The sequence below is a fragment of the Nuphar pumila genome, chromosome 4, assembly GCF_984573655.1.
Source record: "Nuphar pumila chromosome 4, dmNupPumi1.hap1.1, whole genome shotgun sequence".
NCBI lineage: Eukaryota > Viridiplantae > Streptophyta > Magnoliopsida > Nymphaeales > Nymphaeaceae > Nuphar > Nuphar pumila.
The window spans coordinates 73,681,331-73,699,581 of NC_143252.1; the positions used below are offsets into that span (position 1 = coordinate 73,681,331).

At 36.9% G+C, this 18,251-nt stretch overlaps 1 pseudogene across 1 annotated transcript in view; it reads left to right on the forward strand.

Moving 5' to 3' along the window:
- Positions 1–5,444: 5,444 nt before the first annotated feature.
- LOC149840270 (chloroplastic import inner membrane translocase subunit HP30-2-like) overlaps positions 5,445–18,251 on the forward strand; it is a 51,417-nt pseudogene continuing 38,610 nt past the window's right edge. The window contains exons 1-2 of the transcript XR_016431542.1: positions 5,445–5,863; positions 10,582–10,697. The product of XR_016431542.1 is annotated as a chloroplastic import inner membrane translocase subunit HP30-2-like (transcript). The remainder of the gene's footprint in view (positions 5,864–10,581; positions 10,698–18,251) is intronic.

The window sequence follows — 18,251 nt, forward strand, 5'->3', positions numbered from 1 at the left end:
TGATAAGGTCTAACATGTCAGCAAAATGGGAGAAATATATCATTGTTATACACAGACTAATCATCGGGTATATGCTATGAGAGGCCATTGGACAGAAGGAGAATGTGACTTAGCAAATCAAACGAATGCTTATGATAGTTGATATGTTTAGGAAGAAAAATGATGGAGTGAAGACACTGTTGAAGGCATATCATTGTACAGGTAATATTGAACCAAATCACCATTTACTACAAAATGCATATACAGGGTAGAATATAACCTGATGATGACATGCAAATGATTTGAGAGTTAAAATGACTTAATGTAGCAAAAAGGTACATGGGTATTGTACAGAGAAATGTTTTTGAATGCACAAATGGTGAAAATGAGAGAATTTGTGGGAGATACGTAAGGGAAGATGGGAGGACCATGACAGTGTGTGGGCACTGTTATAGTTGTATGCCAATCACAACAGTGTCGAACACTGTGAAAAATGAAAAAAAGGCTTATAACAGTGTCGGGCACTGCTGTAAATATGCAAATGCTTACAGCAGTGTCAGGCACTGTTGTGTACATGCGAACAGCTTACAGCAGTGCTGGGCACTGCTGTGTATATGCAAACGACTTACAGCAGTGCTAGGCACTGCTGTATACATTACGATTTTTTATTTTTTTTACTGCCCCATTATTATCTCTGTTTATCCCCTGGCATAATCGAGTGGAACCAAACTTATGCCGACAGTAGCCATGAAGTCAAGACTTTCATCAAAATGGATCTTGGATCAAAGAATGGATCCGAGATGACAAATGATTGGATTTTGGACATCTAATGAGATAATCCAGGTTCAAAGAATAAATTGGACTCTGGATATAAACAATAGAGTGAATTAAATAAAAGATCCAGATCCAAAATAGAGAATAGATATTGGATATTGGATTCAATATCCGAATTGAAGTGTGAATTGGATCTTGGATATAAATAAAATATGAGATGAAGGGATTGATTTGAGTCCAAATTGGTAATCACCCTGGCTTAGAAATAATCATAATTAAAGTTCTGAATAAGAATGACCGAGAAATGATTTTCGCCTTGCAAGGTGAGGAGTGACACTAGACAGTGAGGTTTGAACCGACTGGAGCAAGATTGAATTAGGTTAAACTGGGTTCTAAGGTTTCTGAACTCAGATGAACTAAAAAGATACTGACTCGACTAAACAAATAGTTTGAATGATCAAGAAATGACATCATTCTCAGAGAAATGGTAAGAAATGAACACTGGAGTGAAGTGAATCACAAAAATATATTGGGTTTGAGCTGAAATGAAGGTCAGTTATACTGAAATGAACTAAATCTTGAGCTTAAACACTAGCTGGGCTGACAAGACTTAGCTCAATTCTAGTTGAAATGAGTTGAACTGAGCCGAAATAGACTCCAATAATCTGGGAAGCAACTTTGAACTAAAACTGAACCACTCGAACTCTTGGTGAGCTTAAGTTAGACATAGAGGAATATAATCTATTAAAATTGACTGACTCGAAGACAATTAACTGAAATTCAAGCTAAAAATAAGTTCATTTCTCATAAAATGAACCAATTTTAGCTAAAATGATCAGAAATAAATAGGATCTACTCATCGTGAGTTTAGGGGAACTAGAAATGATTGACATTCTAACCTTTCTAAACTTAAAATGAGCTTGATCGGGTCTAACTAACATGAATCTAAGGTGACCTAGGGGTAAAATGGTAATTTTATTAACAGAATGGGGGGTAAAATGACCTCTAGACTAGAATGAACCTAGGGGTTTGACTCCTACACTATACTATAAAGGATCGACATCTGTGAGGAGGAGCGTCCGGGATGAACCTGAAAAATTTGGGGTGTTTACAAAATGACATTCCCTCATGTGTTGGTCGATGGAGGCACCAACCTCAACATTTATCCAGAAATAACTCAAAAGCTCTCGACATAAAAGAAGAAGAATACATGCCAGATCCGATCACTATTCATGGTTTTGACAATCATGGGTAGACAACAAAATGAACGATTTTTCTAGAGATTTTCATCAACTATTTTGTCCATACGGTCCTCTTCCATGTCGTCAATGTGCCGTCGATGTACAATCTTCTACTGGAACAAACATGGATTCATAACACCAATACAATACCATCTACTCTTTACCAATGCATTAAGTGGTCAAAAGGAGGTATGATCACTACCGTCTTAGGCGAAGATCCTAAGAAAAAGATTGCCGCAACCAATGATTCCCCGCCCAACTTTCACAACTGACATCCCTAGTATTAAGGAAAGTGATAAAATCAATCTAAGTGAAAGTCTAGAGATGCTGAAATTGGAAGAGTCAACAGAGAATACTACAACAATGATCTGATGGCAAAGACTATACTTTTTCAAGCTTGGAGGGCGCATTGACTATAACACCTTCAAATACCACCATTTATTCTCTTAATTTTCCAAAATCAAGAAAGGATTTGATCTGTTATTGAAGCACGACTATCAGCCTTTTAAGGGTCAGAGGAAGAATGAAGATGAAAGATTGGAACCTATCAGCCCTGTTCGTCATTCAGTGAATGCATGATTGGGTTTCACGGGCAGGAGATCTAATAAAGGGACCATTTTTGTCAAGGGGACGAATTAAAAGCTATAATGCCAATATCTTTCTTGTTTTCTTCCTCTTCTTTTGTCATTTTGTAGGGACAATGTAGTCCCAGTTCCTTTTATGCTCTTTGACATTTCAGTTCCCGATCATTTGTCAACAATTATTTATCAATAAAAGTATCAATTTTCTTTATATTTGTGGTGTCCATCTCTTTTATCTCTATTTGCCTATGTGTTTGTTCTTCATTTCTCTTACAAGATAGCTTCTGTGATTTGTATTCTTTCTTAAAGTCTCTCTTTTATTTTCAAGGTCTTTAATAATGCATCCCAAATCGATAAGGAAGCTCGTCATCAACCCTAATCTTTCTCGAAGTACTTCCTCTTCCATTATTTCAAAATCGACAAGAATCCACTAGGTAAAGGCAAGAACAAAGATCAACAAAACAACAAAGGAGTCAGGAGAGCTTGCAAAGTTTGACTCAACCAATCAATAACTGCCAGAATTCGCTCAAAGTCAGAAACAAGATGAACCATCATCTTTAGTTCAGGATCCAACAAAAGATATAAATATTGGTTCAGAAGACAGTCTGAAAGTCCTCGAAATCAACACTAGTTTGAACATTGATGAGAAGAAGATGCTCATCATTTCTTTAAAGAACATCAATAGATTTTCGCCTGTACTTATGAAGATATGTCAGGTTTGGACCTCAAATTGGTTGAACATCGTCTTATTTTGAAGCCAAACTTCAAGTCGGTCAAGTAAAAATTAAGGAAAATGGATCCCCGGGTTGAGCCGCAAGTTAAAGAAGGACTTGAGGATTTGCTAAATGCAGGATTCATTCGAGTCATTGATTATCCTGACTGGTTGGCAAATGTTGTTGCAGTCCCCAAGAAAAATGGTAAGATTCAAATATGCATCAATTTCAGAGATCTTAATAAGGCTACTCCAAAGAACGATTATCCACTCCTTAATATTGATCTTTTGATCGATAACATGACAGGTCATGTCATGTTTTCTTTTATGGATGGATATTCCGGATATAATCAGATCAAGCTAGCTGCTCGCGATTAGTCGAAGACTTCTTTTACTATGCTCTAGGGAACCTTTTGTTACACAGTGATGCCGTTTAGGCTAAAAAATGCTGAGGCAACTTATCAAAGGGCGATGACAACCATCTTTCATGACCAGATACACAAAATCATGGATGCTTATGTTGATAACATCTTGATTAAATCCAAAGAAAAAGAAGATCATATCGACACTCTTGGTCAGGTATTTGAGAGGCTCATTCTCTACAACTTGAAGTTCAATCCTCAAAATGTGTTTTTGGAGTAGAGTCAGGTAAGCTGCTCGGTTTTATGGTCAACAAAAGGGAATAAAAGTGGATCCTGCCAAAGAAAAAACCATTATCGATATGCCACCTCTGACAAATCTTAAAGGATTACGTTACCCTCCAATGACGCATTCAGTCCATTCATCAATTTATCTCCAACTTGGCAATGAGGTGTGAATCTTTCAATCATTTATTGAGAAAATGAGTGAAATTCGAATGGAGACTAGAATGTCAACAATCATTTAAGCGCATCAAACAATACCTTCTTAATCTGCCTGTTCTGAAGTCGTCGAAACAGGGAAATCCACTACTGTTATATATCTCTGTTAACCAAACTGCCTGTGGTGGGTTATTGGCCCAATAAGCCTAACACACAACTGTTAGGAATCTTTGACTTATTTACGTTCTCTTAGCCAACTGAATAGCAACCTTGCACTTTTGCTTTCTATGGATAAGATGTCCCATATCATCCTACTAACATCTTGCTTTTGTGATCTGTCAACAATATTTCAGCTGTGCAAATTTGTATAATCAAGATAAATTATCATTATCCTATTTAGTGTCACACGCCATGAACAACAAAGTCTTCGTGAATCTTTTTGCTATGATGCCAATTTGTCTCGGGCCTATTTCTTTCATATGTCAATGCAACACGACAGTCATTCCTTACCGTCGCAAGCCTTCAGGTCGCTCACTTGCAACTAATTTGTTACTGGCATAGAATGCTTCACAAACCTGTAATATGCCAAAATGCTCAATCTGACCAGCCTAATAACCAAAGACCCACCAATACTTTTCTATGTGCTGAATCATTTTCATTGGCCCTGTGCACCACCTCGTGCGCAACTGCCTAACAGAAGCTGATAAAACATATTTTCAAATGAGTATTCCATCTAATCTATACCACTTAATGTATAGTCGTCCCATAACAACTATCACTTCTAAAAAAACATAAACTTGTCTTAGCCTTGCATGTCATAGAGCGTATTGCGACTCCATGCGCATGTCACAACAAAACCTTAACATTGAAGGAACAAAACCTTACGACTCCTAGTCCGAAGACCAATTGATAATTGAACATCATAATGAAGAGCATCACCCAGATTCATTTGTCAGCGCATAAGCATTCACTTGCCTAGCTTCGAATTACCATATTTGGTTAAAATCATCTAATATTATTCTTGAAAGAATTAGCCTTAACTCACACGTACTATCGTATATCCAACCGGTGTACAAAGGTGAGAGATCTTTAACTAAATCTTGAAAGACACTGATATGCTAGCACTCTTTAACAAACACTGTTTAACCAAAAGACTTTGTATTAGGTGTCATGTTATGACCGCTCGCACGTCACGATCAAGTTAATACAGGCACCACAGTTTTTAGACTGGATGCATTTTTCGGTAGACAACTGTCCCGTTTTGAAGGACCGGTAGGGGACAGGTGGGACGCGTAGGAAGAATGTACAAAATTGAGGGCAGAGTTGCTGATGTCGCAAACTTTTCCTTCCGAGTTAAACAGCTGCTGTTCCAGCACTCCTCTCTGAGAGAGAGAGAGAGAATAACGGAAGCTGCGTCGTTGTTCGGCTAGGGTTGTCAAATAGAGAGGTTCAAATTCAATGGGGGTTGGGACGCAGGGTATGATTGAGGCAGCGGCTAACGAGAACAAGAAGGGGGCTCTGGGTTTTCCTGTTCCGGGCCCCATAACGCAGCTGCAGATAAGATGCAAGGATCTGGAGAATGGGTTCAGGAGCTGGCTGAGCAAGCAATCCCTCCCCGTCGAAGCCGCCATCGTTACCGTCACGAGCGCCGTCCAGGGTGGCGCCATCGGCGCCATAATGGGTACCCTCACCGCCGACGTCTCCTCGTCGCTCCCAACCCCACCCCAAGGTGTTGTTTTCAACCCCCAAGCCATGGCATCCCTTCAACAAGCTCAGGTACTATACAGACTCTCCTCTCTTTCTGCAATTTATCTTCTCTCCACATGAATTACAGAATCTTCTTTTTGTTGTTAAGGGTGCGTTTGGATAAGTTCTTGAGACTTCTCATGGGATTGAGAATTCGTGATATAGAGAATTCTTAATAAAGAGAATTCCTTTGTTTTTGTTTGGGTTCCCTTGGAAGTATATTGAGAATTCTCAGCCTCTTATTTGGATTAATTGAAAAATGCTATTGAGAATTTCCTGTCTCTAATAGTAAAGCAGGGCTAGCATTAGGGTTGCTGCAGAGAGGATTGAGAGATAGATAGTCTCTGTCGTCAGGATAGGAGAAGAAGAAAAGTAAAAAAAACTGAGATGAAGCAATTGAGAGCAGGTGAGACATACCTAATATCTGTTGGAGAAGAAGAATATGAAACAGAAAAAAACCTTGAGGCGAAGCAATTGGGAACAGGTGAGAGATTTCTGCTGGAGAAGAACCCTAAGATTGGGTGTTTGTGCATGCGCAGAGAGGGAGGGAGGGCTCATCATCATCTGAGTTGTGGCGGTGTCTCCGGTGACATCGCTGTGTTTTAGTTTGAGAAGCTCAATGGAGGCGACATAGGGAGGAATGGGAGCCGGATCAGAGAGGAAACGGAGAGCCCTAAAATTCTCAGAATTGAAAATACCACCTAGGGAGGTGGTAATTCAAAAGTTGAGAATTCTCAATACACTCCTCACTTAATCCCAAACATGGGAAATTGATGTGGCAAGAACTAGGAATTCCCATTCCTGCACTTTCCACCCTATCCAAACACACCAACACACCCTAAGAGTATTTTTCCTTCCTTTCTTTCTTCCGCTCAGTGTTTGTGCTGTATTAGTTTGGTTTGGTGGGTGTTTAGTGCTACAGGTTTTTGGTAGCATTTGTAGAAGCGATTACCTGCTGTTAATGGTAGCCATTCCTCCTATTTTTTTGGTGGAATACGTGTGGCCATGCTCACCTGTTTTACCAATGGGATATATTCAGGCTAATTCATTGGAAAAATCTTATGCAAGTGGCATGCAGACTATGTAAAATCTGCGGCCAAGGGATGAGATGGGGATTTCTTTTATGTGTGAGCATTTTTTTGTGAAGTGGATGTGTTTTCCTACAAGCTTTCTTTTCCAGAGATTATCTACAAATGTCTTTAAGTTTTATCTTTCCCTAGAAACCATTGTGAACTTAAAATATCGGCATTTTTTTAAATTTTAAGCAATGGAAAAAGAAAGAGCTTTACCTTAAAGAAAGGATTTGGAACCTAGATCTGTTTGCATATTGTGCATCGTGAAGAATTAATGGTAGTATAGGAGCCTTTTTATCACAAGTTGTGACCTTAGATACCACGAATATTGGAAAGGAACTACCTATCACTAGCTGGTAGTTTGGCCAATACACTATGATATGTATCGTATCTATGAGGGTTTTCGATATGATACAATACACCTCTATATTTTACGACACACTCCAATACGAGGCATATCTTAATATACACTATAAATGCAATTTAAGTGCACTCATTTCATTTTTTTTTCAAAATCATATAAGGTGGTGGTGGATGAAGTTTGAGAAGTGGTTGAAGTGCCTCCATCAATTGTGACAAAGAGAGAGATATGATGCTTTTGGAGCCGTTATCGAGTCCATTCTTTTGTCCTTGGGAAGGAACCAAAGTCACTCTTTTCATCCACTTTCTTTAATTTGAGGTAATATGGTTTAATGTGCTTTGGTTCTTTACAAAAGTGGTAAATGATATTTTTCTTCTCATCACCATCTTGTTGATACTTGCCAAAGTGTGGAGGCTTATAAGATTTGATAATGGAATCGGGCCTAAATACGACCAATGCGGTTTTCTTAGATTCTTTTAGCTTCATAGAGGATTTGAGCTTTGTTTCCTTCATACACACTTTCGCCAACACTTCTTGGAGTGAGAGAGCTTTATGACCATGTATGATGGCAATACAAACTTGCTCATATTCAGGTCTCAATCCTTTCATGAATTGAAATAACTGTTCTTCTTGAACATGCTTCTTCCATTGTTTCAAATCGTTAGGCATGTCCCATATAGGATCATGTCTTGCCATCTCATCCTACAGTCTTTTTAATTTACCATAATACTCCCTAATGATTTGATCGCCCTGCTTGCATGAATGTATCTTGTCTCTAAGCTCCCATAAATAGTGACATCCTTTTGAGTGTACATTTGCTTTAGAAAGGTCCATGCTTCATCGGCCCTTTCAAATCTCAAGATTGGCACATGGATCTTCATCTATGCTATTCATAAACCATGAAAGTACCTTAGCATGTCCCACTTTCCATTCCCTCAATGGTGTTTGATAATCAAACATGGCCTTCTCTTTTTCACCATCCTTTAAAGTTTCTTCAATTTCTTTCACCTCTTTAGTGAGAACAAGTTGAGGTTCTGCGTGGATCCATCAACCAAGTGCCATAACCGCTTCATTGTCATAGCCTACATGGAGTAGTTGTTCTCATCGAACTTAATAGGAATGATGGTGACAACCTCCTTCTTGGACATGGAGAGTGGAGAAAAAAGAATAGAAGAGAGAATGAAGGACGAAGGATGCATGAGCAAATGTGGTACCACGAACACTTGAGCACTTGAAGATGAAGAGGCCACCAATACCGAACACGATTGCGAGCAAGGAGGATCAAGAACTAATGGCTTTGATACCATGTAATGAATCCTTAAGGATTCGAAAAATACAATGCCTACTAAGGGCAATAACACAATCACAACCCACAAAGGGGCACTCACAAAGGAAATGACAGCACACACACACTATATAATTTTATTAAATCTTAAAATGCACAAAAAAAATGCATAGCAATAGTGGGGCTTGAGTCCCAAATATATACAACAAAGGGAAAGGGCTTCTAGCCATTAGAGCTAACTGTTATGACTAGTCATTAGGTAGTTCTAACGGTTAGCAAACCGTGCAAAAGTCTCAAATGCCCTTTAAGGGCATTGAACTAAAATACAAAAATAAAATAAAATAAAACAAAAATAAAAAATATATATGGCTTAAAATACATTCTAAAACAGAAAAATAAAGAAATACATACATACAAGAATGAGTATATATATATATATATATATACTACATATATGTATGTATATACCTATATACATCTTAACATGATCCAGTTTAGATCCAACTAGTTTGGTAGCAGAACTATCAACAAATTAACATACAATGAACCAACCAACTTTAAACTCTTGAGAGGCTATGATATCCAGTTATTGTTTGCCAAATTGCAGCGGAAAAGGCTATTGGATCAGCACAAATGCTCGTAGAGGTTTTCTTAAGCATTACCGCAAGCACTTGGTGTGTAGAACAACTGATTCACATGCAGCCTTTAACCAATGGAAGATGCATTATGCACCTCTAATAAAAAACAAATCCAACAAATTAATAACACTGTCAATAATAAGTGGTTGGCTAGCCTTTTCTAACCTCCATTTGTCTTGGGCAAGTTGGAGTGATACATGGGGCTGCAAAGCTTGCACGAATCAAGGGGGTCCACCAGGAGGGATTGTGCGCCTATCTTGATTGTGTGTGGAGGGGTACTCATTCTGTCATCAAACCCTTTTTCCAGTCCCCAGATTCTGGCATTTCCATATGGATCCTAAATGCTTGTGACTAGAGGCTCACCCAAGCAAGTTATGACTCGTCTAAGCACTGCTGGACATCATCAGCCAACTGGGAGCACTGCTAACACTGATGAGTTGTTTGCAGTTGCCACCAAGTTCCTCACCATTCACCTCTATTTTCTCAACGAAGGTAAAATTTAAATATACCAAGTAGGTATATCGCCAAAACCTCAACTCAATTTAGTATAGATGAACAAGTAGGTAACTTGTGTTCGATCCTGGTTGGACCGTTGGATGCATGATGCATGCAGGTGTTCTTCATGAGGCAAATACATAATCAAACCACAGGTTTGATTTAACATTTCCCATATCCAAGAGTTGTTAAATATTGAAATATGTGTTAAAAGATTCTGATTACCAACCATATACGTCTACCTTCTTTGTGCGTGTTCATTTTGTGAGGCATATTTTTTAATTGATTCTATCATACTTTCTCTAAAGATTATTTTCTTCACTGTTTGGTCTGTTTTAAAGTTGACGGTTTTTGCTTGTATGTTCTGTCTCTTCATCATTATATATAAACGTGGGCTAGAGATGCTTGTACACTGGGAAAATGAGGCATGTTCATGTTGCATTTGAAATAAGCGTTCATCAGAACTGTTTGAATAAAGTGATGGCAGAATATAATTGTTCTATTAAAATTGAATTGCATTTTTGGAGCTTGATTTGGTCCCTTTTTCTGTAGCATTGGAAATGGGCAATCATTTTACCAATGCCTGGATGGGTTTTATTTTTCCGACATATTATGCACCTTCTTCTGACAGTATATTGCTGTATATACTCTTGGAGCCTTTTGATGATATTATGTGTGAGAATGCAACAACTGTTGTTAAAACCAATGACGACTGTTACCTCTCTGTTAATCTTGAATACTTTTTGCACTATGAACACCAAACAGGTTTCTCTAGTTAATTTCTTTTTGAAATGAAGATTCAAAACCTTTTCTATTTCACTCTCTGTGAATTCCTCCTTGTAATAACTGATCTTTGGGCTGGCAGTCACAGCTTCATGTTCATTGTTCTATTGCAGGCTCTTTCAGGGGGCCCCTTGGTGCAAGCTCGCAATTTTGCAGTCATGACAGGTGTGAATGCAGGTATATCCTGTGTCATGAAAAGAACACGAGGAGTAGAGGACGTCCAGACCAGGTTAGGCTATGGTTATAGCTCAATTCCTTTTGGACATTTTATGCTCTACTTGACATTATGTTGAATATTTGATATTCTTATGATTTACCTGCCGAACATGGCAGTTCAGAATTTGTATTTTTTTCCTTAGGAGGTAATGAATTGAGTGACTAACTAATTCCGGAACTGTTTCTCTATTTTGATTTATAAGTTTGACCAGATTGTGTTTGTGTTACATCATGCTACTTATTCCATATTCAAATGAGTGCAGAATGGGAGGCATATCACTTTTATAATATTGACTTGTAAACAACAGATTGACAAGTAAATAGAAGAAAATGGAATTTAGTAAATAAGAACAGGCTCTGAATGCCTTTCTTGCTTTTTTTTCAAGCAATATTTGACAAATGAATTGGACATGTAAAATTCATCATGATTCCTCTGTCACAAAATCATTCATGTGTAGATAATATATAAAATGTTCAAACCTACCTATTGCAGTTGAGCATAATCTTTTAGATTTCAACACTCATTATCTTTTGCTCACCAACCAAATGAGTGGATTTGTTTCATATGCAATCTCAACACCTGAATGTCTCACTAAATTAGGCATCTATGTTTTCATGCCATCTGTAATTTAGAAGATTCAGGTTTTCATTGGCTTCTCTTGTTATTATTCTTAGAATTTAACTTTTAATGCTCTATGGAAGGGAACCTATGCTGCTTCAAGTATTCGTTGATGTTTTCTTCCTTGTTAGTTAAGCTTGCAAACACGGGGTACATTGTATTTTTGATGTAAGTTTTATGAAATAGATTTTTAAAATAATATTTTTGATGAAAACGGTTTACGCAAGCCGGACACCAAATAATAAAAACCGGCTCGCACGAGTGGTGGAGTCCGGGTCGATCTCAAGGAACGGGAAAAATATTTTGTATTTCACAGAAAAGCTAAACTACTCTTTATTGTCTTGAAAATAAAAATAATTAATTAAATAAATGATAGTGTGGCTCTCTGCGGAGGTCTTACAAATAAAAATAATAATAAGTGCCTTATTACAAACCCAAATTAATTGAAATAAAATAAAAGCCTAAATTAAAAAAAAAGGAAAAGTCTACAGTGCTCTGAGCTCTAGTCCTTTTTGATAGTTGTTGTGATCTTTCTACTTCTCTTTTACTGATCCTTAAGGGCTCCCTGAGGGGCTTGAAGAGACCTTTTTGGGACTTCAGAGAGCTCTTCTGGGATACTTTTGAGGGCTCATCGCACAATCAAACGCTTCCCTGCAAAAACAAAACACAAAACAAGAACAAAACAACGAAAAACTAGAAAAAAATTAAAGGTTAGTTTGATCAAAAATCACAAAAACATGAATCTAACTACAAATCTAACAACCTATAATAACTAACATGGAACAACTAGACACTAAAAGACAAAATAGCAAAACTAACTAACTAACAAACAACTATTCTACCTAACAACTAATAACCAATTGAAACTACTTAATAAACTAACTAATTAATTAACACTATGAAAATAACTAATCAATTTGAAACAACTACTATTCAAGAAAACGTTAAACATAAACTTTACTGAAGTATCTAATTAAATTTAATTAACAATGAAGTAGACCAAACCCGATAAAACCGTTTATGAACTACTAAGAAATTTTACGCTAACCACTTGGAATAAAAACAAACTAATTGAATCAAAACGTGAGACTAGCAATTGATTAATCATGCACAAAAGAATTCTAATTAGGACTAACTATGATTGATTGACGCATAACTAATTACCAAAATAAAATATTAGAGACACGCTACTCAACAATGCATCAATGTTAAGACTCTCCAAACTTGGATGATCATTATTTCACGATCTGGTTCATGCGGTTTACTAGCAGATTTTTTTGTAAAGTATTAAAAATGTAGACCTGCGTGAATCAAATCATGTATTGAGCATGCACTCAATCTGACCGAATCGAGATTTCTCCACTAAAAAAATCACGCTGAACCGTGATTTGCGATGGATGCACATAAACCACTTGACGTCATAGATTCACGCATATTATTTCTAGCAAAACATGAGCTAGATTGTGATTACTCGCAGCAGCGTGAACAAGATCTGAACTGATGAGCCACACGGATCGATTCAGATCTTGTTAAATCTCACTTAGATCTGTAATGAAATGGTGCTCTTCCTAGAAAGCACTAGAATCACGCAAGTGAAGTGTCTAAAAGACACTCTACACAAAACCCACAAAAGGGTAAATATGGAAAAAGACAATAATAAAGGAATTTATTCATAAAATGAAATGCTTAAAAAGCATTTTTGAGAGTGAGTTTACATAAGGGGCTGCACCCCTCTTTATACAAGAGCAAGAGGGAGAGCTCATAAGGAGCTCTCCCTTCTAGTCATTGGACTTGTCCAACGGCTAGAATTCTAGCCATTGGACTAGTTCCAACGACTAGAAGTTACAAATTCTATTATCTAATTCTAATCGAACTAGATAATAAAACAAAAAGAAAAAATAAAAGAAAACAAAAATATATAATAATAATATTATTATATATATATGTATTTTACATTTTAACACTCCCCCTCAAACTTATGGTACAATGAGCGAAAGTTTGTCTAAGCGGAAGTGAAAACGAGGAGCTGCAAGAGGTTTGGTGAATAAGTCTGCTAACTGGTATTCTGACGTAACATATGACAGATCAATGGTTCCATGCAAGTACTCCTCTCTGACATAGTGACAATCCATCTTAATATGTTTGGTGCGTTCATAGAATGTCCGGTTGCTTGCAATGTAGATTGCACTCTTGACATTCGTGGAGCTTGTGTTGCTGCAACTCTCATATCAGCAAGCAGTCGCCTGAGCTATACAACTTTCATTATGGTAGTTGCCATGACTCTATATTCAACTTCAGTGGAGGATAAAAAAACCTTCTACTGCTTCTTGCCCTTCCAAGATATTAGAGATTCACCTAAAAACACACAGAAACCAGTGATTGAGTGCCTATTATTAGGATCACCTTATCAGTCAGCATCAATATAAGCAATTAAATCTAATGTTAATGAAGCAGACAAGAAGAGTCCTCGTGAAAGAGAACTCTTTAAATATCTAATAATATGTAAAACCGCCCCCATGTGAACAGAAGTGAGAGCATACTGAAACTGGCTAGCTGTGTGTACAACATGTGCAATGTCTGGTCAAGTGATAGAGAGATAGGAAAGTGCTCCTACAAGTTGTCTTAACGGAGTAGGATCATCAAGACACTCTCCATCATCAATTTTCATTTTAACATTGACCACTTCTGGAGGGTCCACCTTCTTATCGTCTGTAATGCCAGGCCTGAAAACAATATCAAATGCGAATTTAGATTGAGACATCAAATACCCACGAGGGGAATAAGAAACTTCAATTCTTAAAAAATATCTCAATAATCCTAAGTCAAACATTTCAAAATTAGTTTTAAGAAGAGTTTTGATATTGACAACTCCCTGTTTGTCGTCTTCGGTAATGATCATATCATCCACATAAAGAATGAAAAATGATGATACCTGCATCAGATTTCTTAATAAACAAGGCAATGTCAGTCAAGCAAGAATGAAATCCAATATCAGTCAAAACATGACTAAATCTGTCATACCAGGCTTTTGGTGCCTGTTTGAGACTATAAAGAGCCTTCTCAAGACGAAGAGTTTTGCCTTTGGGGATAAAAATACCAGGCGGAGCGTCCATGTAGACTTTTTCAACAAGACTCCCATTTAAGAAAACATTTTTGACATCCATTTGAAATATAGGTCATTTTTTGATAGAAGCCAAAGCAATTAAAGTTCAAACAATGGTCATACGGGCCATAGGGGCAAGGGTTTCTTCGTAGTCAATTCCATACTCTTGAGCATAACCTTTGGCTACGAGTCGTGCCTTATATCTTTCTAGGGTCCCATCGCTTTTGGTTTTGATTTTGTAGATCCATCTACAGCCTATAGGTTTCTTTCCAAGAGGAAGGTCTTGAATGGACCAAGTGTTGGCCTTTTCTAATGCATTCAATTCCGTTTTCATGGCTTCAACCCATTTTTCATGATTTTTGGCTTCAGAATAGGAGGAAGGTTCAACATAGGATTAGATTAATGCAAAGGCTGCCCTATATGAGGGTGAAAAAGTGTCATAAAAAATAAATTTGTCGGGAGGTCTTGAAATTCTAGAAGTCCTTCGAGGGGGAACTTCAGAAAACCTTTCTAACGCACATGGAGGGGGTTGCTCTCCAACTCTTCGTCTTGAATATTGCATACCAACATCCCTATTGGTTTGGTCTTGGCTATCAGTTTCAAAGATAATAAGGCTTTGATCATTATCAAGGTTACATTCAAAATTCTCTTCATCAAATTTTGAAGTTAAATCAATTAAAAAGGAATATTCAGTAATATCCCAAGATTTTTCACTTTCAAAAGAACTTTCTTTTTCTAGAAAAGACACATTTCCTGATACATATAATTTTTCATTTTGAAGATCATAGCACCGGTAGCCTTTTTGATTTTCAGCATATCCTAAAAAGGCACATGAGATTGCATAAGGAGAGAATTTATCATTTTTGTTTGTAAATACAAAACACTTAAAACCGAAAACTCTCAATCTAGAGTAGTCTGGTGCTAAATCATAAAGTTTTTCAATTGAAGATATATTTTTTAAAGAAGAAGATGGCATTCTATTGATGCGATAGGTGTTAGTTAGAGCTGCTTCAACCCAAAACCCTTTTGGAACTTGACTTGCAATTAGCAAAGTCCGAGTGGTTTCTATAATGTGGCGATGCTTACGTTTTGCAAGACCATTTTGTTGAGGGGTGTATGAGCATGATTGTTGATAAGTAATGCCATATAGATTAAGATAGTTTTTAAATTCTCCAGACATAAATTCTTCCCCTGAATCGGTGCGAACAAATGGAGATATTACTTTGAAATTTATTTGTAACCATCTTTTGAAATATTTGAAAGTGAGCAAAAACTTTGGATTTATGTTTAGGAAAATAAATCTAAGTGTGTCTAGAAAAATCATCAACAAATATGACATAATATGCATAGCCGCCTTTAGAGATAACTGGTGAGGGTCCCAAATATCCGAATGTATTAATTCCAATCAGCTTCCCTAACTAACGATCCTGTATCCAACAACCATCAGAAGAAAATGATATATTACATCCATAATCAGAAATTTGTGAAACACATAAAAGATTCAAATTCAATTTTGGGATATATCTAACTTTAGGAATAAAAAAACTTTCGGATTTTTGAAACATCCTACTCCTTTTATTTAAAGAGACGTTCCATCTGCTGTAAAAACCTTTGATATACTTGAGTTATTTTCAAGACATTTGGATAAACATTTAGCATTTGAGGTCATATGAAATGAAGCACCAGAATCTAAAAGCCAAGGAAGGTTACTTGGACCGGAAACAAATGCGACTGTTGCTCCAGTTGAGGCTTAAGTTAAAGAGGATACCCCTTTGAGAAGAGGTTGAAGAATCTCCATTAGTTGAGCCATGAAAACTGGTGCATCTTGATCTTTAGATTCAGTTTCAACAGATGCAACCCTTTTCTCGTCTCACCTTTTTAGCTTTGGGCATTGAGGCCTATAATGTCCCGATTCATAATAGTGGTAGCAAATAACTTTTCTTTTATCAAACTCTCTATTATGTCTCCCGAAATGGGGTGGCCTATAAGTGCGAGTATGATTGCCTGGTCTAGATACAACTACAACGGAATCACCAGATTTTGGAGTACTCTTTCTAAGACGATTTTCCTCCATTGTTAATTCTTCAATAGTGTCCATAATAGTGAGAATTTTTCCACGATGAAGGAGGGCCGATTTGGTGGATTCAAACTCCGGCCTTAACCTATTTACAAACAGATAAAAGTGTTCCATATCGAGTTGCTTTTGGCGAAACTCGATATCCTCGGCACAATGCCATTTTGGCTCTAAAAGAGTCAATTTTTTCCAACGTTCGGATAACTCATTATAATATTTACAAATGGATTTGTTACTTTGAGTCATTGTCTAGACTTTCTCTTGAAGATTGCACACATGTGCAATATCTTTAAGGGAATACATATTTCTAAGGTATTCCCATGCCTTATCGGCATGTTCAAACTTAGCAAGGCTAAAACATTTTTTAATATCTACGCTATTAATAAGCCATGAGATTATTTTAGCATGCCCCATCCTCCACTCTTTCCATTTTTTTCCTAAGAGGCTAGAGCCTTGTTTTTCTTCTCTTCAGTTAACGGAACTTTCTTATCACCCTCTTTCTTGGTGAGGGATAGCTTGGGTTTCGAATCGGAACCATCCACGATTCTCTATAAGCCTTTTCCCCATATGTGGTGGTTTATGATTGAAACCCACATTATATAGTTTGTGTCATTCAATTTCATCGGTATGATGGTGACTTTATCATTGTCATTCATCCTTTACAAGGGTTTGAAGTAGAAAAGATAGAAGAGAAAGAAGAAAAAGAATAGAGGAGAAGAGGAAGAAATACAATACAATGTCGTTAAAGTCATTCTTCAAATGAGTCCTCTTGTAGCCGATAGTGAAGTGGTAAAACACTCTTCCAGCAAGCGATAAAACACTTCTCTCCAAGTGACGAGGCACTTTTTATAAGAAGGTGATAACACACCTTTGCACAAGAAGCACAAAAATCGAGGCAAAAGCTTTTCATGATCTAATAATTCCGTTGCTCTGATACCATGTAATGAAATGATGCTCTTCCAAGAAAGCACTAGAATCACAAAGTGAAGTGTCTAAAAGACACTCTAAGCAAAACCCACAAAAGGGTAAATATGAAAAAAGACAATAATAAAGGAATTTATTCATAAAATGAAATGCTTAAAAAGCATTTTTGAGAGTGAGTTTACATAAGGGGCTTCACCCCTATTTATACAATAGCAAGAGGGAGAGCTCCCTTCTAGTCGTTGGACTAGTCCAACGGCTAGAATTCTAGAATTCTAGCCGTTCGACTAGTTCCAATGACTAGAAGTTTGGTCAAGTTCCAACCAGAACTTGACCAAATTCTATTATCTAGTTCTAATTTAACTAGATAATAAAACAAAAAGAAAAAAATAAAAGAAAACAAAAAATATTATATAAAAAAATATATAATAATAATATATAATAATAATATATAATAATAATATATAATAATAATATTATTATATATATGTATTTTACATTTTAACAAGATCCACCCCACAACTGTTGAGTACAATCCGACCATCTCTATCACTCACAATCAGGTCTGATATGAAACTTATATAAATCTGATTGCGGTGTCGCACAACCCGTTACATAAATACGCTAGAGATTAACAATGGTTGCAGACTAATATGAAACGACATATGAAAGAACAAAGCGAATCTACAAAATAGTATATTTCTAAAATAAACTGTTCGCTATTCTACATGCAACGAAAACGCCTAACATGAAGTAAGCTGTATGTAATGAAACAAATTAAATCTAATCTAATCTAAATGTCGAAACAAATGAAGAGACGGGGGAGAAGAAGCAAACCTCATGATTCGCT